We start from the raw sequence: 21,341 nt of genomic DNA, 5'->3' as shown, positions 1-21,341 counted from the left end.
TGCTGGTGAATTCTTCTTGTAATTTGGAAATGACGACGTGCAAGCGTTCTGCGTCTATATCGTTCACGACGGTTTGAAGTTCAGAGAAATTCTTTTCTATTGCGGAAGTTCGTTCTTCGATTTCGAGTTTCAGTTTTTCCAAATCTTCATTTTTCGATTGAAATTGCTGTAATTTGGCCAAATCATTTTGAAGCGAATCCACGCTCAACTGTATATTTTGAACGCTGTCGTAAGAAGGTACGTCGACATAATTTTTTATGAGCGTTTTCAGTTCGGAATCGATTTTCAGAATTGGGTCGAGACATTGCGTTTGGAGCGTAGCGATTTCCGACTCTAAACTTTTGTTTAAGGTCTCCTGCAAAGCGATCAAATCGGTCCTCAACTTCTTAACTCGAATGTCCAACATGAGAATCTCTTCTGCGTGGTCTACACGCTTGGTGTTGCCGAAAATGTCGTTAGGCATTTTTGGTTAACGGTTATTTATAATAGGATAGACGATTCGTAATTCTACAAAAAGAGGAATAAGTTTGTCGTAATCTCCGAGGAGTTCTATGTAAAAATAATCTCCTGCAGACACATCGTACGTAATGTTAGAAAGCATCTTGTCGTGCTTAATTCGAAAAATGTTCTTGCCGGTAGAAATTTTGATTTCGCCTGCGTTTTCCGGATTCACGGTGATTTGAAGTTTCCCGTCGATCGGAATTTCGTAGAAATGTAAATTGTTATTAAAAACGTAAAACATCTTGCCCACATCGTCATTCAGTTTCGTCCAAATGCTGTTGAGGTGAATGATCAACAGACCGTTGAGTTTAGGTAACACGGAAGGTAAGACTTCATGATCTGGTATGGTTTCCATGATGATCTGTTTTTTGAAACCGAACAAGTTCATAGGCATGCTGGTTATTTAAGGATACGGTCAAAGTTTTATTTTGTAATGACAGTCAAAGTGTTTTTTTTACTCAGTAACAAAATGTTTTTTTTCTTGAGTTAGTGAAAATTGTTGTGTGTGGTGGTGAGTGTTAATTATTTGCACTGTGCGCAATTCTTATTTATTTCTAAACGACGATGTCCCCACGGCAATGTGTGAATACCACACTCGAGAACGCACCTCTTGTCGTCATCGGGATCCAGCGCAATTTTTCTAATTTTGTTTGTTGTGATGATATGGTTGACGCTCTGGATTCTTTGTTCTATGCTTAGTATCGTCGATTGTGAGTAAAGGCAATCGATGTAATCGTGGAAGGTGAGTTTGTTCTCCACCGTATTTTTGCCCACACCTTTTGCTTTCTTCGTGACGCTACTCTCTGTTCTCATGGCATACATCTTCGAACGCAAACCCGCGAACTCGACAATAATATCACCGTTACATTCATCTTTCAGTTTACCTAGGACTTTTTTGTTGAGGGATGGAATTCCAAATCTGTTGGGTTGAGGGTACGCAGAAGTATCGAAATACTCAAGCATGGAAGGATTTTTTATGTCTTCGTATAGGTTAGGTGTTTGTATGCTGTAAATGAAGCTGTCGGTGTCCGTGTACAAAAGTGATATTTTATCATTGTAGAAGGGTTTCATCACGTCATAATGAAATTCGAACATGTAAAGTTTCGACAAGTCGAGAACCGTTGCGCCAACGTAAATTGGTTTTCTGAATTTCATCAATTTTATATGTAGATTGAAAAGTGCCAAATTCTCGTTGTAAATTTTTCTCGACTTGAATCTAGGATCGGCTATCCACTTCCGACATTTATTCTTATCGGAAATTAATTTCACGTCTACGTGCTTTCTAACATTCTCCATGGTCTTTCCGTACACCGCATTGTTCATTAATTTAAAGAAGTCTTTGTCTAAATCGGAAGTGGCAGCTGTTCTATGTTGTGTGTTAATTTCTATGTAAGGTCTTAACCACGTGGAATGTTTAAACTTTAGTATTCGTCTAACATTCACTATCTGAACACCCTTCGCAATCAAAAACCGGAGATTTTTGTAGTGGACAACGTATCTCTGTTTAGGGTCCAATGTTAACAAAAGCTTGTCTTGAACCGAGTCGGGTGGACATTTGATTTCGGGAGTCGGAGGCAAATCCGAAAACGTGTCGTGCAGGTGGTCGGAGAATTGGAGATCTACCTCTGCGAAGAAACCACACTCGCTATCGTCGAAATGAATAATATCTATCGAAGTGGGATCTAACCATTCGAATCCCCCGTAAGGAAGTTTCTGAACCATGGCATGTCCGTAGAGATTATTAACGTCGGCGTAGAAGATGTAATTCGATGCTCGATTTGAATCGTAATCTTCTTTCATGTGTACGTTATTAGCTTTTGCATGTTTCTGTACGCATTGCACCATTCCACCTCGTATCCCTCTTTCGATAAATAGCAACATGTCAACGTCCGATATCAGTTCCAGCTTGACCTTTGTCTGGAATAACATTGCCGACCACGCTAATCCCGGTAGACTGTAGAAATACGCTGGATCTAATTTATAAATATTCGTTGCCGTTTTCCTGAACGCTTGAAAAACATCCGCGAGTATCGTCACGTCTAATTTTAAGTAGGCATCGTGGTAGTCTCCGAGTGTCCTACATTCTAATTTCTCCCACATGAGTTGCGCGTGTTGGTATTCTTCGTCCGTGATTCCTTTCTCTCTGAGTCTGCTGTAAAATTCTCTTGGAAGTGGAAGAGCGTCGTCGTTAAATTTAGAACCATCACTGACATATTCGTAAGGATAAATCCCTTTACGTCTAACGAGTTCTACGTCTACGTTGGGAAAACTAGCTCTAGTTATTTTAAATTGATCGTCGGTGAGTTTGTTCGCTAAAGCATCCAGACTTGCAGAGAGAAATCTATACGAATCCAGGAAGCGCATCTCGATTGTATTTTTCGTTCCCGGAATCGACACTTGCTTGCTGAGACTAATGTAGCGTTCTTCATTCTCGGCCAAGACACCTATACGTTTCGGATCGTAGCCAAGATGTCTCACCAGGTGGTGAAAATCATATCCGCTTCCGTTGTGAAAGAATATGGGGATGAATTTAGGTTTCTGGATTTTAAGATTGCACGTGTTGCAAATTCCACCTATGTAGTTTCCGCTGAAATGATCGTGGTGGAATATTTTTTTGTTCTCATCAGTGAAACTTTGATCACATACCGGACACACCTCAGTGGAATTGTAATTTTGAAGTTCATTTTCAGTTAAAGGTGCCATCGGTTTTGATGTAAGCAGTACGCTACCAATTACCTCAACCTCCTCCACCATTTTTTCCAGGAAGTGTTCGATTACATTTGGCCCGCGGTATATATATGCTTCATTTATTTTATCACGTCGCACAACAACATAGCCGAAACTATTAGGTTGATGAAGCTGGTACGGCGTTGTGGAGGAAATTTCAGGATCCGGTTCGCAGTAGGAGAGTGGTTTCAGGAAAGACTCAAAATCTGCGACGATGATTGCGGGATGTTCCAACAATGCCTTGTGCATTTTGAATTCTTCGACTTCGTTCGTTTCGGGCATCAACATTCTAGCCGGTCTGTTGTCACCGCAATAAATTTTATGTTCGGCAAGTTTCTCGATAGCAATTTGACGACTATGAAGATTTTGATGATCACGTCGGTCACGATCGTCGAACGTGGTTAGGCATCTCGGGCAAACTTCGATGCAATGTTTATGCTTGGTTGATTGACTTCTGACCAAACGTGATAGTGAACGAATTAGCGTGTAGTGATGAACATCCTCGTTTGAAATTAGAAGGAGATTTATTACACAGGCATCGTCATCGTCGATATCGCTTATCCTGACAGGGTGCACGAGATATTTATCTGACGTGAAGGAATACACATTAATAGCGATGCGTTTTCCTGTACAATTTTCGAACTTTGTTATATCCGACAATGTCACCGGGTATTCGATGTCAGACATTACACTTTGAAAGTCGGTCTCGTATTGTTTGTAATGTCCAACCCACTGTGGATTATTTTTGCAATGAACAGGATGCAGTGCAGCCAACACACACCAGAGAAAACACTTGTTATCGCTGTTCTGTATATTTAACACAGCCCTCTTGTGTTGAATGTTCGGTGGAAGAGGAACGTAGCTGGAGGCGCGAAGAGGCGAGAATTGATTCACGTAAACAGTTAACGTGTGAGGACTTCCACATAGAGACCATCCCGACCCTTTAGCCTCGAAATCGTCATGTTTCTTAACCAGCTCGTTGGAAACTTTATAATAGAAGTTGTCCAAATTTTCGACGTCCGCCAAATAAAGAGTCTGGTTTTTTGTACGATGATAAAAAATACTTGTTGTGCCATCAACTTTCTTGTATTCAGAAAACAGAACAACGTATACTTTTATAGAGTTGTTTTCAAGTTTATCTTTTAAAATATTTAGTACAGATGTTTTCGTTTCATCCAAGAAACTAAGGATGTCACGACCTGGTTCTGACTTAATTGAAAAATCCTGGAGTTGGTCGTTAAATGCAGATCTAATTGGTTTGCGTTCATTAGATAATTTAATTTGCTTGGAAGTGGAAGCTTCCGTTTCTGAATTATCAATTTTCCTTTTCGATGTTCCTTGTTCGGTCGATGGTTTGCAAATTTTGAGATGTTTACTTAAATTTGTAATGCTGATTATTTTTCCGCATCGAGCACAGGGCTTAGAAGGTAACGAACGATTAATTCTCGAACCTGTTTCGCTACATCTTGCCCTGTGTACCGATAAATTGTTCCTTGAGATTAGCTTCCCACAAGTAACACATTCAGTTTTATCATTTTTACGATTGAAACTGGTGGTGGATGCCATTGCTTTCTCCAAAATCACAGAAATCAAAAAGTCTAGTATATAGCGACACAATTTTCAGGTATGTTATTTTATATAGAATTTCTTGGAGTGATTACAAAACTCAAAAATTCAATCTACTGTAAATAGAATTTCAGGTATGTTATTTATATAGAATTTCTTGTGTGCGAATACAAAAACTCAAGAATTCAATCTACTGTAAATACAATTTTCAGGTATGTTATTTTATATAGAATTTCTTGGGGTAATTACAAAACTCAAAAAATAAATCTACTGTGAATATAATTTTCAGGTATGTTATTTTATATATAATTTTCACGGGGCGTACAATATTGTCAACGGTATTATATTTGAGCGAGCCGCTTGTCGCCTAAACACTACAGCTCACAGGTCGGGAAAATCTGACATGAAAGTAGATAATGCGCTTATGCCTTATTTATATATAATTTTCACGGGGCATTCAATATTGTCAACGGTATTATATTTGAGCGAGCCGCTTGTCGTCTAAACACTACAGCTCACAGGTCGGTAAAATCTGACATGAAAGCAGATAATACACTTATGCCTTATTTATATATAATTTTCACGGGGCGTACAATATTGTCAACGGTATTATATTTGAGCACGTCGCTTGTCGCCTAAACACTACAGCTCACAGGTCGGGAAAATCTGACATGAAAGCAGATAATACGCTTATGCCTTATTTATATATAATTTTCACGGGGCGTTCAATATTGTCAACGGTATTATATTTGAGCGAGCCGCTTGTCGCCTAAACACTACAGCTCACAGGTCGGTAAAATCTGACATGAAAGCAGATAATACGCTTATGCCTTATTTATATGTAATTTTCACGGGGCGTACAATATTGTCAACGGTATTATATTTGAGCGAGCCGCTTGTCGCCTTAACACTACAGCTCACAGGTCGGGAAAATCTGACATGAAAGCAGATAATACGCTTATGCCTTATTTATATATAATTTTCACGGGGCGTACAATATTGTCAACGGTATTATATTTGAGCGCGTCGCTTGTCGCCTAAACACTACAGCTCACAGGTCGGGAAAATCTAACATGAAAGCAGATAATACGCTTATGCCTTATTTATATATAATTTTCACGGGGCGTTCAATATTTTCAACGGTATTATATTTGAGCGAGCCGCTTGTCACCTAAACACTACAGCTCACAGGTCGGGAAAATCTAACATGAAAGCAGATAATACGCTTATGCCTTATTTATATATAATTTTCACGGGGCGTTCAATATTGTCAACGGTATTATATTTGAGTGCGTCGCTTGTCGCCTAAACACTACAGCTCACAGGTCGGGAAAATCTGACATGAAAGTAGATAATGTAATAATGTAATGATTAGCATTACAAATTTAAGTAAACATCTCAAAATTTGCAAACCATCGACCGAACAAGGAACATCGAAAAGGAAAATCGATAATTCAGAAACGGAAGCTTCCACTTCCAAACAAGTTAAATTATCTGATGAACGCAAACCAATTAGATCTGCATTCAACCGTCATATTCAGGATTTCTTTTTTACTTCGGAACCAGGCTGCGACATTCTTAGTTTCTTGCGTGAAACAAAAACATCCTTGATAAATATTCTAAAAAATAAATTGGAAAATAATTCCATAAAAGTATACGTTGATCTATTTTCCGAATACGAAAAAGTCGATGGTACAACAAGTATTTTTTATCATCGTACAAAAAACCAGGCTCTTCATTTGGCGGACGTCGAAAATTTGGACGAATTTTATTCTGATCTTTCCAACGAGCTGGTTAACAAACATGACGATTTCGAGGCTAAAGGGTCGGGATGGTCTCTGTGTGGAAGTCCTCACACGTTAAGCGTTTACGTGAACCGATTCTCGCCTCTTCGCGCTTCCAGCTACGTTCCTCTTCCACCGAACATTCAACACAAGAGGGCTGTGTTAAATATACAGAACAGCGATAACAAGTGTTTTCTCTGGTGTGTGTTGGCGGCACTGCATCCTGTTCATTGGTCAAATAATCCAGAACAGGTTTCTCATTACAAACAATACGAGACCGACTTTCAAAGTGTAATGTCTGGCATCGAATACCCGGTGACATTGTCGGATATAACAAAGTTCGAAAATCGTACAGGAAAACGCATCGCTATTAATGTGTATTCCTTCACGTCAGATAAATATCTCGTGCACCCTGTCAGGATAAGCGATATCGACGATGACGATGCCTGTGTAATAAATCTCCTTCTAATTTCCAACGAGGATGTTCATCACTATACGCTAATTCGTTCACTATCACGTTTGGTCAGAAGTCAATCAACCAAGCATGAACATTGCATCGAAGTTTGCCCGAGATGCCTAACCACGTTCGACGATCGAAAACAACTCGATTATCGAAATTACACCGGACGTCAAATTGCTCTGGAGAAACTTGCCGAACATAAAATTTATTGCGGCGACAACAGACCGGCTAGAATGTTGATGCCCGAAACGAACGAAGTCGAAGAATTCAAAATGCACAAGGCATTGTTGGAACATCCCGCAATCATCGTCGCAGATTTCGAGGCGTTCCTCAAGCCACTCTCCTACTGCGAACCGGATCCTGAAATTTCCTCCACAACGCCGTACCAGCTTCATCAACCTAATAGTTTCGGCTATGTTGTTGTGCGACGTGATAAAATAAATGAAGCATATATATATCGCGGGCCAAATGTAATCGAACACTTCCTGGAAAAAATGGTGGAGGAGGTTGAGGTAATTGGTAGCGTACTGCTTACATCAAAACCGATGGCACCTTTAACTGAAAATGAACTTCAAAATTACAATTCCACTGAGGTGTGTCCGGTATGTGATCAAAGTTTCACTGATGAGAACAAAAAAATATTCCACCACGATCATTTCAGCGGAAACTACATAGGTGGAATTTGCAACACGTGCAATCTTAAAATCCAGAAACCTAAATTCATCCCCATATTCTTTCACAACGGAAGCGGATATGATTTTCACCACCTGGTGAGACATCTTGGCTACGATCCGAAACGTATAGGTGTCTTGGCCGAGAATGAAGAACGCTACATTAGTCTCAGCAAGCAAGTGTCGATTCCGGGAACGAAAAATACAATCGAGATGCGCTTCCTGGATTCGTATAGATTTCTCTCTGCAAGTCTGGATGCTTTAGCGAACAAACTCACCGACGATCAATTTAAAATAACTAGAGCTAGTTTTCCCAACGTAGACATAGAACTCGTTAGACGTAAAGGGATTTATCCTTACGAATATGTCAGTGATGGTTCTAAATTTAACGACGACGCTCTTCCACTTCCAAGAGAATTTTACAGCAGACTCAGAGAGAAAGGAATCACGGACGAAGAATACCAACACGCGCAACTCATGTGGGAGAAATTAGAATGTAGGACACTCGGAGACTACCACGATGCCTACTTAAAATTAGACGTGACGATACTCGCGGATGTTTTTCAAGCGTTCAGGAAAACGGCAACGAATATTTATAAATTAGATCCAGCGTATTTCTACAGTCTACCGGGATTAGCGTGGTCGGCAATGTTATTCCAGACAAAGGTCAAGCTGGAACTGATATCGGACGTTGACATGTTGCTATTTATCGAAAGAGGGATACGAGGTGGAATGGTGCAATGCGTACAGAAACATGCAAAAGCTAATAACGTACACATGAAAGAAGATTACGATTCAAATCGAGCATCGAATTACATCTTCTACGCCGACGTTAATAATCTCTACGGACATGCCATGGTTCAGAAACTTCCTTACGGGGGATTCGAATGGTTAGATCCCACTTCGATAGACATTATTCATTTCGACGATAGCGAGTGTGGTTTCTTCGCAGAGGTAGATCTCCAATTCTCCGACCCCCTGCACGACACGTTTTCGGATTTGCCTCCGACTCCCGAAATCAAATGTCCACCCGACTCGGTTCAAGACAAGCTTTTGTTAACATTGGACCCTAAACAGAGATACGTCGTCCACTACAAGAATCTCCGGTTTTTGATTGGGAAGGGTGTTCAGATAGTAAATGTTAGAAGAATACTAAAGTTTAAACATTCCACGTGGTTAAGACCTTACATAGAAACTAACACACAACATAGAACAGCTGCCACTTCCGATTTAGACAAGGACTTCTTTAAATTAATGAACAATGCGGTGTACGGAAAGACCATGGAGAATGTTAGAAAGCACGTAGACGTGAAATTAATTTCCGATAAGAATAAATGTCGGAAGTGGATAGCCGATCCTAGATTCAAGTCGAGAAAAATTTACAACGAGAATTTGGCACTTTTCAATCTACATATAAAATTGATGAAATTCAGAAAACCAATTTACGTTGGCGCAACGGTTCTCGACTTGTCGAAACTTTACATGTTCGAATTTCATTACGACGTGATGAAACCCTTCTACAATGATAAAATATCACTTTTGTACACGGACACCGACAGCTTCATTTACAGCATACAAACACCTAACCTCTATGAAGACATAAAAAATCCTTCCATGCTTGAGTATTTCGATACTTCTGCGTACCCTCAACCCAACAGATTTGGAATTCCATCCCTCAACAAAAAAGTCCTAGGTAAACTGAAAGATGAATGTAACGGTGATATTATTGTCGAGTTCGCGGGTTTGCGTTCGAAGATGTATGCCATAAAAACAGAGAGTAGTGTCACGAAGAAAGCAAAAGGTGTGGGCAAAAATACGGTGGAGAACAAACTCACCTTCCACGATTACATCGATTGCCTCAAGACCAGGTCGTCGGTTCTAAGAGAAGAACAAAGAATCCAGAGCGTCAACCATATCATCACAACAAACAAAATTAGAAAAATTGCGCTGGATCCCGATGACGACAAGAGGTGCGTTCTCGAGTGTGGTATTCACACATTGCCGTGGGGACATCGTCGTTTAGAAATAAATAAGAATTGCGCACAGTGCAAATAATTAACACTCACCACCACACACAACAATTTTCACTAACTCAAGAAAAAAAAACATTTTGTTACTGAGTAAAAAAACACTTTGACTGTCATTACAAAATAAAACTTTGACCGTATCCTTAAATAACCAGCATGCCTATGAACTTGTTCGGTTTCAAAAAACAGATCATCATGGAAACCATACCAGATCATGAAGTCTTACCTTCCGTGTTACCTAAACTCAACGGTCTGTTGATCATTCACCTCAACAGCATTTGGACGAAACTGAATGACGATGTGGGCAAGATGTTTTATGTTTTTAATAACAATTTACATTTCTACGAAATTCCGATCGACGGGAAACTTCAAATCACCGTGAATCCGGAAAACGCAGGCGAAACCAAAATTTCTACCGGCAAGAACATTTTTCGAATCAAGCACGACAAGATGCTTTCTAACATTACGTACGATGTGTCTGCAGGAGATTATTTTTACATAGAACTCCTCGGAGATTACGACAAACTTATTCCTCTCTTCGTAGAATTACGAATCGTCTATCCTATTATAAATAACCGTTAACCAAAAATGCCTAACGATATTTTCGGCAACACCAAGCGTGTGGACCACGCAGAAGAGATTCTCATGTTGGACATTCGAGTTAAGAAGTTGAGGACCGATTTGATCGCTTTGCAGGAAACCTTAAACAAAAGTTTAGAGTCGGAAATCGCTACGCTCCAAACGCAATGTCTCGACCCCATTCTGAAAATCGATTCCGAACTGAAAACGCTCATAAAAAATTATGTCGACGTACCTTCTTACGACAACGTTCAAAATATACAGTTGAGCGTGGATTCGCTTCAAAATGATTTGGCCAAATTACAGCAATTTCAATCGAAAAATGAAGATTTGGAAAAATTGAAACTCGAAATCGAAGAACGAACTTCCGCAATAGAAAAGAATTTCTCTGAACTTCAAACCGTCGTGAACGATATTGATGTAGAACGCTTGCATGTCGTTGTTTCCAAATTACAAGAAGAATTCACCAGCACGTTGGAAGAAATTAAATCCAAGTTGCAGACTTTGGAAGATACCATGACGAACCTACCATCGTCGGACGAACTGCAGGTCATCGGTAAAAGCGTCGCGAACATAAAAATTCAATTGGAGGCCTATCGAGATTTCGAACACATTCAAACCACCATCGCTACGCTTCAGGCGTCCTTGGAATTGATCAACGAAGAAATTAAAAATATTCACGCTGAAGCGAGAGCGTTGACGAGCATTCAAGACACGTTGAGCACGGTTCAGCAGAAGATCGAATATTTAGAAAATTTGAACGTCGAAACGAATCTCGCTCATTTTCATCACGTACTCGACAACATACAGGGTGACTTGGAATCGTTACGGACGAGCGTGCCTTCGAGCGAAGATTTGGAAAAATTGAAAACGGCGGTGACGGCACTATCCGATTCGGGTGACATCAAAAGTTCATTGAGCGATCTCGAGAGTAAAGTGGCCAATCTCCCCACCTCCAAAGAATTGCACGTTTTGAAAAGAAACATATCTCGAATGCTGAAACGACTGGAAACGGAAACGGCGAACGTGGAACAGATTCGAGACGAAATTAGTTCGCTGGTGTCGACGCTGCCCACTTCGCAGAGCGTAGTCGACCTTCACACGCAGCTTACAGAGATGCGAAGCATCGTGAACGATCTTACCGAGAAGAGCTCGAAATTGAATCAAGTCGAGAACCTTCAGAGCATCGTCGTCAACATCAGAGATCAAGTTGGAGTGCTGGAATCCACGCAGGAATCGACGCAGGCCTCTTTCGGTGCCAAGTTGCAAGAACTCAACGAAAACTACAAGCAGTTGAACGTGGAAGTGAAAATCAAACCGTCGTTTTCTACCGTAACGGATACCATAGTCGAGCATTTGCTGCCCATCGAAAATAAACTCGGACAAGTTCACAGTAACCTCGTTAGCGTCGACACTAAATTCGCTAAACTGCATTCTCTGCAAGCCATCGAAATCAACAGCGTACCCAATCAACAAAGAATCTCCACGTTCGTCGAAGGTAACAAACTGTACATTTTGCATCCTTATCATCCGTACTACAAGTTTCTCCTCGATGGCACGATTCAGATAAACGAATTTTCGTACTGGTCTCACGGCAGAAAAGCTAGCGTTCCCACCATGACTTTGATATCGAATCGTGGTGTCCAGAAAGCAGGAAACATTCCTCTGGCACGTTGGAACGAAACGCGCAACATATATGAAATACACGAAGACGAAGATCTCACCGTTTTCGACGTGAGTGCCGGCGATAAGCTGATCATTCAAAACACGAGCGAAGTGCCACCTTCTTTGAATCCTATCACGCTTGTGCTTCTCTTGAAACGTAATCTCTAAACAAAAAATGTCTAGGCAAGCCATCGTCGAAGAATTGCATAAACCTGCACGCCGCAACTACGAACGTTTGGCTGTGGTAACCAAGGGCATCGACGACCTCTGGCAAAGTGACCTCGTGGAGATGAGTAGCGGCAATTTGAAAAACGTACATAAATTGAACAAGGGCAACAAGTACCTCCTCACCGTCATAGACACGTTTTCGAAATTCGCATGGGCTCTACCTTTGAAGGCGAAAACGGGAACGTGCATCACGGAAGCATTCAAATTAATTTTTCGCAAAAGCGGTGGCAGACGACCACGGTTTCTGCAAACGGACAGTGGTAAAGAATTTTACAACGCCGTATTCCAAAAGTTTATTCAAAAACATGGCATTCGACATTATTCGACCTTCAGTCACATCAAAGCCAGCATCGTGGAAAGATTCAATCGAACCTTGAAAACACACATGTGGAAACGATTCACGCTTCGGGGAAATTACAAATGGGTCGACATCCTGCCGGAACTCGTCGACACCTATAATAATACGGTACACAGAACGATAGGTATGAAGCCAGCCGACGTTACCAAGTCCGACGAGCAGCGTTTAATTTCTACTGTTTACTGCCCAAAGTACACGCCCACGACAAAAAAAGCTAAATACAAAATTGGAGACCGGGTGAGGATCAGCAAATTCAAACGCACCTTCGAGAAGGGATTCACAAAAAATTGGAGCACGGAACTCTTTACGGTGGTTCGAGTTTTACCTGGAAACCGACACACGTATATAATAAAAGATAGTAGCGACGAGATTTTGAAAGGAAGATTTTACGAAGAGGAACTCTCTAAAACAAAACACCCCGACACGTACCTCATCGAGAAAGTATTGCGTAGGAAAGGTGACAAACTGTTTGTCAAATGGTTGGGACTTCCGGAAAAGAGTTGGATCGACGCGGACGAAGTGATCTTGTGAGTACGTGGAACGTGGTGAAGCGTCTACCGGATCCGGAAAGTCAAACGAGAAAGAAAAAAAACGGCGAGTTACTTCCCGACAGCATTCGCTGTCTGATCGTAGGTCCTTCGGGGTGTGGGAAAACGACACTGCTCGTGGACAATTTTCTCCTCGCACCGAATTGGTTAGATTGGAAGAACAGGCACCTGTACGTGTTCTCGAAAAGTTTGGAGCAATCCAAATACCAGCAACTGATGAAACTGTACGATGGTCTGGACATTGCAACGTTCGCCTCGGAAATAAAACCACTCGACGATTGTCGTGAAAATTCAGTTGTTGTGTTCGACGATGCCATCCTGGAAAATCAAAATGAAATTCGCAACTTTTTCACGCAAGGTCGTCACAAAGGAATGGATTGTTTTTACCTAGCTCAAACGTTTTCCAAAATTCCAAAACAGTTAGTGCGCGACAACGCCAATTTCATATGTTTGTTTCGTCAAGATCACACCAACCTCAAGCACGCGTACGATGACTACGTAGGCGGAGACATGAACTACAATCAATTTTCGGAAGGCTGCTCTACTTGCTGGAACGGTGACGATTTCGGATTTGTGACGATCGACATGACGAGGAAACCCAACGACGGAAAATACAGAAACAAAATCAACGACTTTCTAAACGTTGCAACGTTGTGAGAAACGACGTATATAAATAACGTCATGACGAAACGAAAAATCGAAGACGAAAATCTCAAGCTTCGCGATTACCTCGCGAAACGCTTCAAAGGTTGGAAATCCGAGAATCGAGGATTCTACGAAGAGAAGAAACGTCAGGATCAACCCGTGATCGATGCCATCAGCAGTCTAGGTAAAGAAATTAAAAGTGTCACGGAACAAAATAAAAATTTGATCAATGAACTCGTACCGCTCGCAGCTAAAAGTTACGCTGTACCCACACCCATTTCGAGCATTCCTTCGACGCCGTTCGAACTGAAGGATGCACCGGCACGACGTCGAGCTATTGGTAGCACGTCCTCGTCTTCGGATAAAATCGAGTTGGGACCTTTGGCACGAGACTACCTGAGCACGGGGAAATTCGACAAGGATGAAGTGTTCGGATTGTATCCCAGCATGGAAACCAGCGAGGGTGGCGGTGTGGTGTGGAAGATTGGGAAATCGAAGGTGACCTTCGAAGGCAACGTCATTAAAGTCAATTTAGGCGACAAGGATAGTTGGAACAGGTATCCGGGTACGGTGGGACTGTGGGAACTCGTCGCCAAAAAGCAGCCGAAAGATTACACCGACGAAGATTACCAGAGTTACAAGGAAATTCTGATCATGACGGATGCCTTGTACCAGAACAACGACGCCTCGCAGAATAGGGTGAAATCGAGCAGCGGCGAGAAGTACAGGAATCTCATCAAACCGATTTGGAACCAGGTCAAAACAGGCAGCGGCGTCAAACGCTACAACGCATTACCCAAAGAATTCGTTTGGGTGGACGACGTTAGGAAACTCGTGGACCGATTGTTGGTGATAGCCGGCGAAGAGAATGCAGGCAACCGTAATTTCTACAACGAGAAGGTTGGCATCGTGGACATGATCAGCACGAAACTTTCCAACTTCATCGTGAACGACGACAAGGGCATAGGTTACCTGATCAAAATCATCAACACGCTGCCTCCGAAATTTTGGAACGTGGCCGAAGGAAAGGGACTCGTGAACGACATCATCAACAAGTTACCTTTCGAGAGGCATTTACCTGGCTACCAGTACTGCGGACCGGGTACCAAACTCGAGAAAAGATTGGAGAGAGGAGACAAGGGTGTGAATCCGTTGGACGCCGCATGCAAAGATCACGACATCGCCTACAACACCACGCAGACGGATCTGGATGCACGTCACGAAGCAGACAGAAAGTTAGAGCACGCAGCTTTCGAAAGATTCGTGAGTAGAGACGCATCGTTGGGTGAACGGTTCGCCGCACTAGGCACCACCATCGCCATGAACACGAAACAAAAATTGGGGTGGGGTATATAAATAACATACAGTAAAAAAACAACATGGATTGCATAACTAATTTGCCACCCGAGCTACTATCTAAAATATTCAAAAAGGTAGTTAACGGAGATGTTAATAAACTTGTAAACATAGCAAGAACAATGCCGGAATTTCGCATCCCTTGTGAAATGGTTCTCAAGGACCTTCTTCGGGAGATCAGCGGCCTGAGGTGCGATGATCTCAACATTCTGCTTTTGGCTGCAGGGCAAAAATTGGACGATAGGTCGGACGAACTGTACGAGGCGATGCAGGGAAGAAGACAGTATACTGATGATTGGTACAAGTCTATGCAGGAGAGGAAAGATATCACTACGCACATCCTCGCGTTTTCCGAAGCACGAACTTTCTTCCTCTGTTAAAAAATAATAATATATATACGTGTCAAAAAAAACTTGATATATAAATAACACACATCGTGAAAAAAAAATAATCTTCGGTATATATAAATAACACACATCGTGAAAAACAATTAAATTTCTCTCTAACACTTTGAAATTTTTCTTGATATGACGACCGAAAAAATAAGTGATCTCCAAGCATTAAAACAAATGCTAAATTTGTCAGTCGAGTATGTAAAAATTCAGGAATTGGAAGTCGACAAACCTTACACGATAACTTCCGGTTCAATCGTTTCTACCCAGTATGGTCCCAAGGTACGTCTGTTGCTCAACGCACAATACAGTCTATTTTTACCAGATCGATACGCTAACATGTTATCCGACGAGAAGCTATCTATTTTAATCGAGAACAAAACTCGAATCGTGTACAAGGGGACAAAGGAACTTCTTGGCAAGAAAACGAAGCACGTAATAGAATTTGTGTAACGACTGCGAGGCCTTGAAAATATATAAATAACATACCGTAAAAAACTACACGAGAAAAAATCTCAGAATATATATATAAATAACATACCGTGAAAATAACACATAGAGCATCAAGATGAAGCCCAAGGGTGTCGTGTACCAGATACCATACTCCAATCTAAAAAATCTAGGTGCTCTCGATGGGTTACTCACCAAGAAACAACGCGAGAAGAAACGTTCTTGCTTGAGCAAAGGACACGGAATGAAATTGCTGCTCAGCACACCTCAATTGAAAAGATTGCAGCGTTCGCGGAAACAGCAAAAGGTCGGAGGTTTCATATTCAGCATCCCGGCCATCCTGGCAGCATTGGGGGCCGTTGGAAGTTTAGCCGGCGGAAGTGCCGCCATCGCAAAAACCGTCATCGACTCGAAGAAGAACAAGGCGGAATTGGAAGAACAGAAACGTCACAATCTGGCCATGGAGAAGAAGGGGAAGGGCGTGATGAAAAAGTTTAAAAAAAAGAAACAGAAGCACTCACCAACCGAGACATTGAATCTCTGATCGAACCGTTACAAATCAAACACTTCAGAGGAGTTTTCATGTCCGACTCGTTACCTTCAACCGTGAAAAAAAAAGAATGCGGAGTAGTCAACTTGGACGGTCAAGAAAATCCAGGCACGCATTGGATATGTTACCACAAAAACGACAATGATAAAGCATTCGTTTTCGATTCTTTCGGAGGTGTTCCACCTGCAAATTTAATTCATTATCTGAAAACGAACAAAACCTCCATATACTACAACGACGAACGCATTCAAGATTTCGGAGACGTGAACTGCGGTCATCTCTGCCTCTCCGTGCTCGCGTTTCTCTCTAAAATAAATAACCCTACGATCGAGGATTTCCAGAAAGCATTGTGGAACCTCAAACAGCATCACTAGGATGGGCGTGTTCCATCTCACGAGCGAATCTTCAATCTTGAAACTCACGCTGCACGACGACATCGTCTATCCTAAATCCGTGGCTCTGCGTGCATTCTATAGCATGTACCTCATACCTAACGTCACCCAGCACAACAACAAAATTAGCGTCGGAAGCGAACACATCGTCGTCACGCCAGGCCAATACAATCTTTCCACTTTGCAAGCTCAATTACCCAAAGGCACATATCTTTCTCAAAATTCGGTCACGCACAGAGTGGAAATCCTATCCGCGACGGAGACCGTGGACCTGGGCACCATGGGAGAACTTTTAGGTTTCGAGAACAACACCAAACTCGAAGCTGGCATCAAGCACGTAGCAACCAACATTCCTAAATTCTTGGCCATAGAGACTCTGAACGTACACTGCAACGTGGCCGAAGGTATGATCACGAAATCCTCGGACGGATTGTTAGGAAGTCACAAGCAGACGGGAATCATAGCCACTTTCAAACCAAGTTCCGAGTTCATGGAACCGATCATCTACACGCCCTCTTCGCCGATCTATTTTCCAGTATGTCGCAACCGCATAGACGACATAGAGTTGGTGGTGACGAACGAGAAAGGAGACGTGGTGGATTTCGCAGGTGCCACTACGACGGCCATCGTGGAGATCAACGTATAATAAATAACCATACATGTAAAATGGAGCAAATCGAAAGTTACGAATTGCAATCTTTCCCTCCCAACCGTCGCACCTTCGCCAATCTCAACGAGGCGAACAGGGAGATCGAATACGACGTGGACGTAGGCGACGGGTTCGTTCATCCTCACAGAGCGGACCTCTACCTTCAATTCGACGTGGTGAAGAAGGAAAGCGGAGACGCGTTTCCCGCAGCAGCAAACTTGATACTCGTGGACAACTTCGTGCCTCACCTGTTCTCGCAGGTGGAGGTGAGGAAACACAACACCGTCATCGACAGAATAGATTATCCAGGCATCACGTCGACGGCGGTGGGAACTTTGAAATTATCCAAAACGGACGCAGCGTACTACCAGGCCGGGGGATTCGAAGCCGGGGCCAAAATATCGACGAGAAGTCACACGGTGCTCTTTCCCATGCGTCTTCTGCCTGGTTTCTTCTCGGACTACAAGGAGATCATGTGGAAGGGAGGACTGAGGGTCACGTTTCGAAGAGCGCCCAACGACAACGACGCACTGATGCGATACGCTACTTTGGGTCCGGACGGCACCACGCCGATAGCCAACACTTTACCCGAAGCAGCAAAATGCATCATCCGGAGCATGGAATTGAGAATGCCGGTGGTGGAATACGAAACAAACTACGCCCTCAAGTACAAAGCGGAGATCTTAAAAAGTCCGCAGGTGTTGATTCACTTTCACGGTTACCAGTGCGTGCAAAAAATGGCGTCGGGAAGTCACATGGAATTCGACGTGACGACGCAGTTCAACAACATACAGTTCGACATGCCAGATTTCGTCGTAGTGCTTTTTCAGACCGGGAGGGACAAGAATCAGGAAAAAGATTCCAGCAAGTTCGACGACTGCAAGATCAAGAACGTTTATCTGAAGAACGGACGCAACGAAGTGTTCCCGCGCGAGAATTACAACCTCGACGTGACCAAAAACGATTACCTCAAACTTTACGAAGCGTTCTCGGCTTACAAACGCGTGACCGAGGGAAGCGTGGACATGTACTACACGCCCAGCGAGTTCAAAGCACGGAGACCCATGACCGTCATCAACACATCTAAGAGAAAGAAAGTTGTGGTCAACGATCGAACCAACATCAAGGTCGTCTGCGAGTTCCACGACGCGCTGCCCGAGGATACCCTATGCAGCGTCATCCTGATTGCAGAGAAGTCCTTCGCCTACGACGTGAAGAACGAGAGGGTCACAGAGCAGTTTTAAATTCATAAAAAATTGCCACATACTAAAAATCAACATCCAACACATTTTAGGTTATATAAAATTTGTGAAAACCTTATAATACTGAAATATTAAAACAAACGGAGTCCCCCTTGTAGGTTAGTTCGGTGCGTAAATAAAAAAAATGATAGGTTAAGTTATATCACTTAGGATCGTAAGAAAATTAAAAAAACCGTAAAAAAAAAAGATAGGTTAAGTTATATCACGTAACATCGTGATATACCTACCAAGTACGAGTGGGGGAAAAAAATGAGTATAGTGAAAATTTGTACTAAAACATCGCTAAACGCTATAACATCGACAAAAAATTGTCAAAATATGTCAAAAACTTATATTCGATTGATGAAAAAAATACCTACAAAATATGATCCTCAAATAATAACGTTCAAACAGTACCTAAATAAAAAAAATGATAGGTTAAGTTATATCACTTAGGATCGTAAAAAAATTAAATAATCGTAAAAAAAGGATAGGTTAAGTTGTATCACGTAACATCATGATATACCTACCAAGTACGAGTGGGGGAAAAATGAGTATAGTGAAAATTTGTACTAAAACATCGCTAAACGCTAAAACATCGACAAAAAATTGTCAAAGTATGTCAAAAAGTGATATTCAATTGGTAAAAAAAGACCATACCTACTAAGTACTACTTTGAAACGCCCAATAAGCACTACTGTCAACGGTATTATATTTGAGCGAGCCGCTTGTCGTCTAAACACTACAGCTCACAGGTCGGGAAAATCTAACATGAAAGTAGATAATACGCTTATGCCTTATTTATATATAATTTTCACGGGGCGTACAATATTGTCAACGGTATTATATTTGAGCGAGCCGCCTGTCGCCTAAACACTACAGCTCACAGGTCGGGAAAATCTAACATGAAAGTAGATAATACGCTTATGCCTTATTTATATATAATTTTCACGGGGCGTTCAATATTGTCAACGGTATTATATTTGAGCGAGCCGCTTGTCGTCTAAACACTACAGCTCACAGGTCGGGAAAATCTGACATGAAAGTAGATAATGCGCTTATGCCTTATTTATATATAATTTTCACGGGGCATTCAATATTGTCAACGGTATTATATTTGAGCGAGCCGCTTGTCGTCTAAACACTACAGCTCACAGGTCGGGAAAATCTGACATGAAAGCAGATAATACACTTATGCCTTATTTATATATAATTTTCACGGGGCGTACAATATTGTCAACGGTATTATATTTGAGTGCGTCGCTTGTCGTCTAAACACTACAGCTCACAGGTCGGGAAAATCTGACATGAAAGCAGATAATACGTTTATGCCTTATTTATATATAATTTTCACGGGGCGTTCAATATTGTCAACGGTATTATATTTGAGCGGGCCGCTTGTCGCCTAAACACTACAGCTCACCGGTCGGCAAAATCTGACATGAAAGCAGATAATACGTTTATGCCTTATTTATATGTAATTTTCACGGGGCGTTCAATATTGTTAAGAGCGTTAGTTTTTGTAGAGCTCTCTTTTTTCCATCTTTCCTCTATACAGTAAAACTGTAGAAGACACAATTAGCTAACCTAGCATACAACATACCTTCCTAATTAATATGGATATTGTCACACATTCCTCTTATTTTATACTGTTGTAAATAGAAAAAATTATGTACGGTAAATGTTTTGTATATTATAGGAAAAAAATGTAAAATATCCCCCAATTTTAATTCGAATTTTATCGAATTTTTACATATTTCCACGCCGCCACATATTGTCCTATTTGCTTCTTTTACTTGCCTTGCTTAATTAACTCTCGCTAATTAGCATTTTTTTGGAAGAAGTCAACTAGAACAACATATGGCGGTATGAGAAATATGTAAATTAAAGAACATTTTAGCAATATATGGGCCCTAGCAATTAGCTTCGTCGACTAAGAGTACTCTTTCAAACGTCTTCAGCTAGATCGTATTACTACGCGAGAACGTTTAAAATTTTTGGGTGTTGAAAAAGTTTGACCCTACTTTTTATTTCTATTGTTTGCTAATAGATGGCGCTAATAGTACCCCCTCCCCTCCCCTCTCCCCTCTTCTCCTCTGCTGTATGACAAATAGCACAAACATAAAAATCAAGATTTTGGAGAGCAAAACATAAAATTTGCATGCATCTGATGTCGAACCGGGAACTTTTATCTTTCGGGGAGTCAACATTATTTTTTTACTCAGTCGTCATATAACATGAACGCACGCAAAGATTCACATGTGCTTTTTATTATTTTGTGTTCGGTAAGTACAAGTATATTCTTACATAAATTATTGTTTAATTTAATAAATTGTAAACTCAAAACCTGCTAAACTAACACTCCTTCTGTATTTCATTAAACTATTGAAAGCGAATGTTGCGTGCACGCGGAAATAGCACAGAAAAAAAACCGGATGGAAGCAATTTAAAATCATTGGGGCAAGGTCAGTATTACGAGAGCGTAAAAAACACGTGCTTCCATTCAACTTCGAAAAATAAGAATGAATGTGTGCATACAGAACACATATGCT

Source organism: Lepisma saccharinum, chromosome 18 (genome assembly GCF_977018435.1).
Source record: "Lepisma saccharinum chromosome 18, izLepSacc3.1, whole genome shotgun sequence".
In the NCBI taxonomy this organism is placed as follows: domain Eukaryota; kingdom Metazoa; phylum Arthropoda; class Insecta; order Zygentoma; family Lepismatidae; genus Lepisma; species Lepisma saccharinum.
This window is presented reverse-complemented; position numbering follows the sequence as displayed.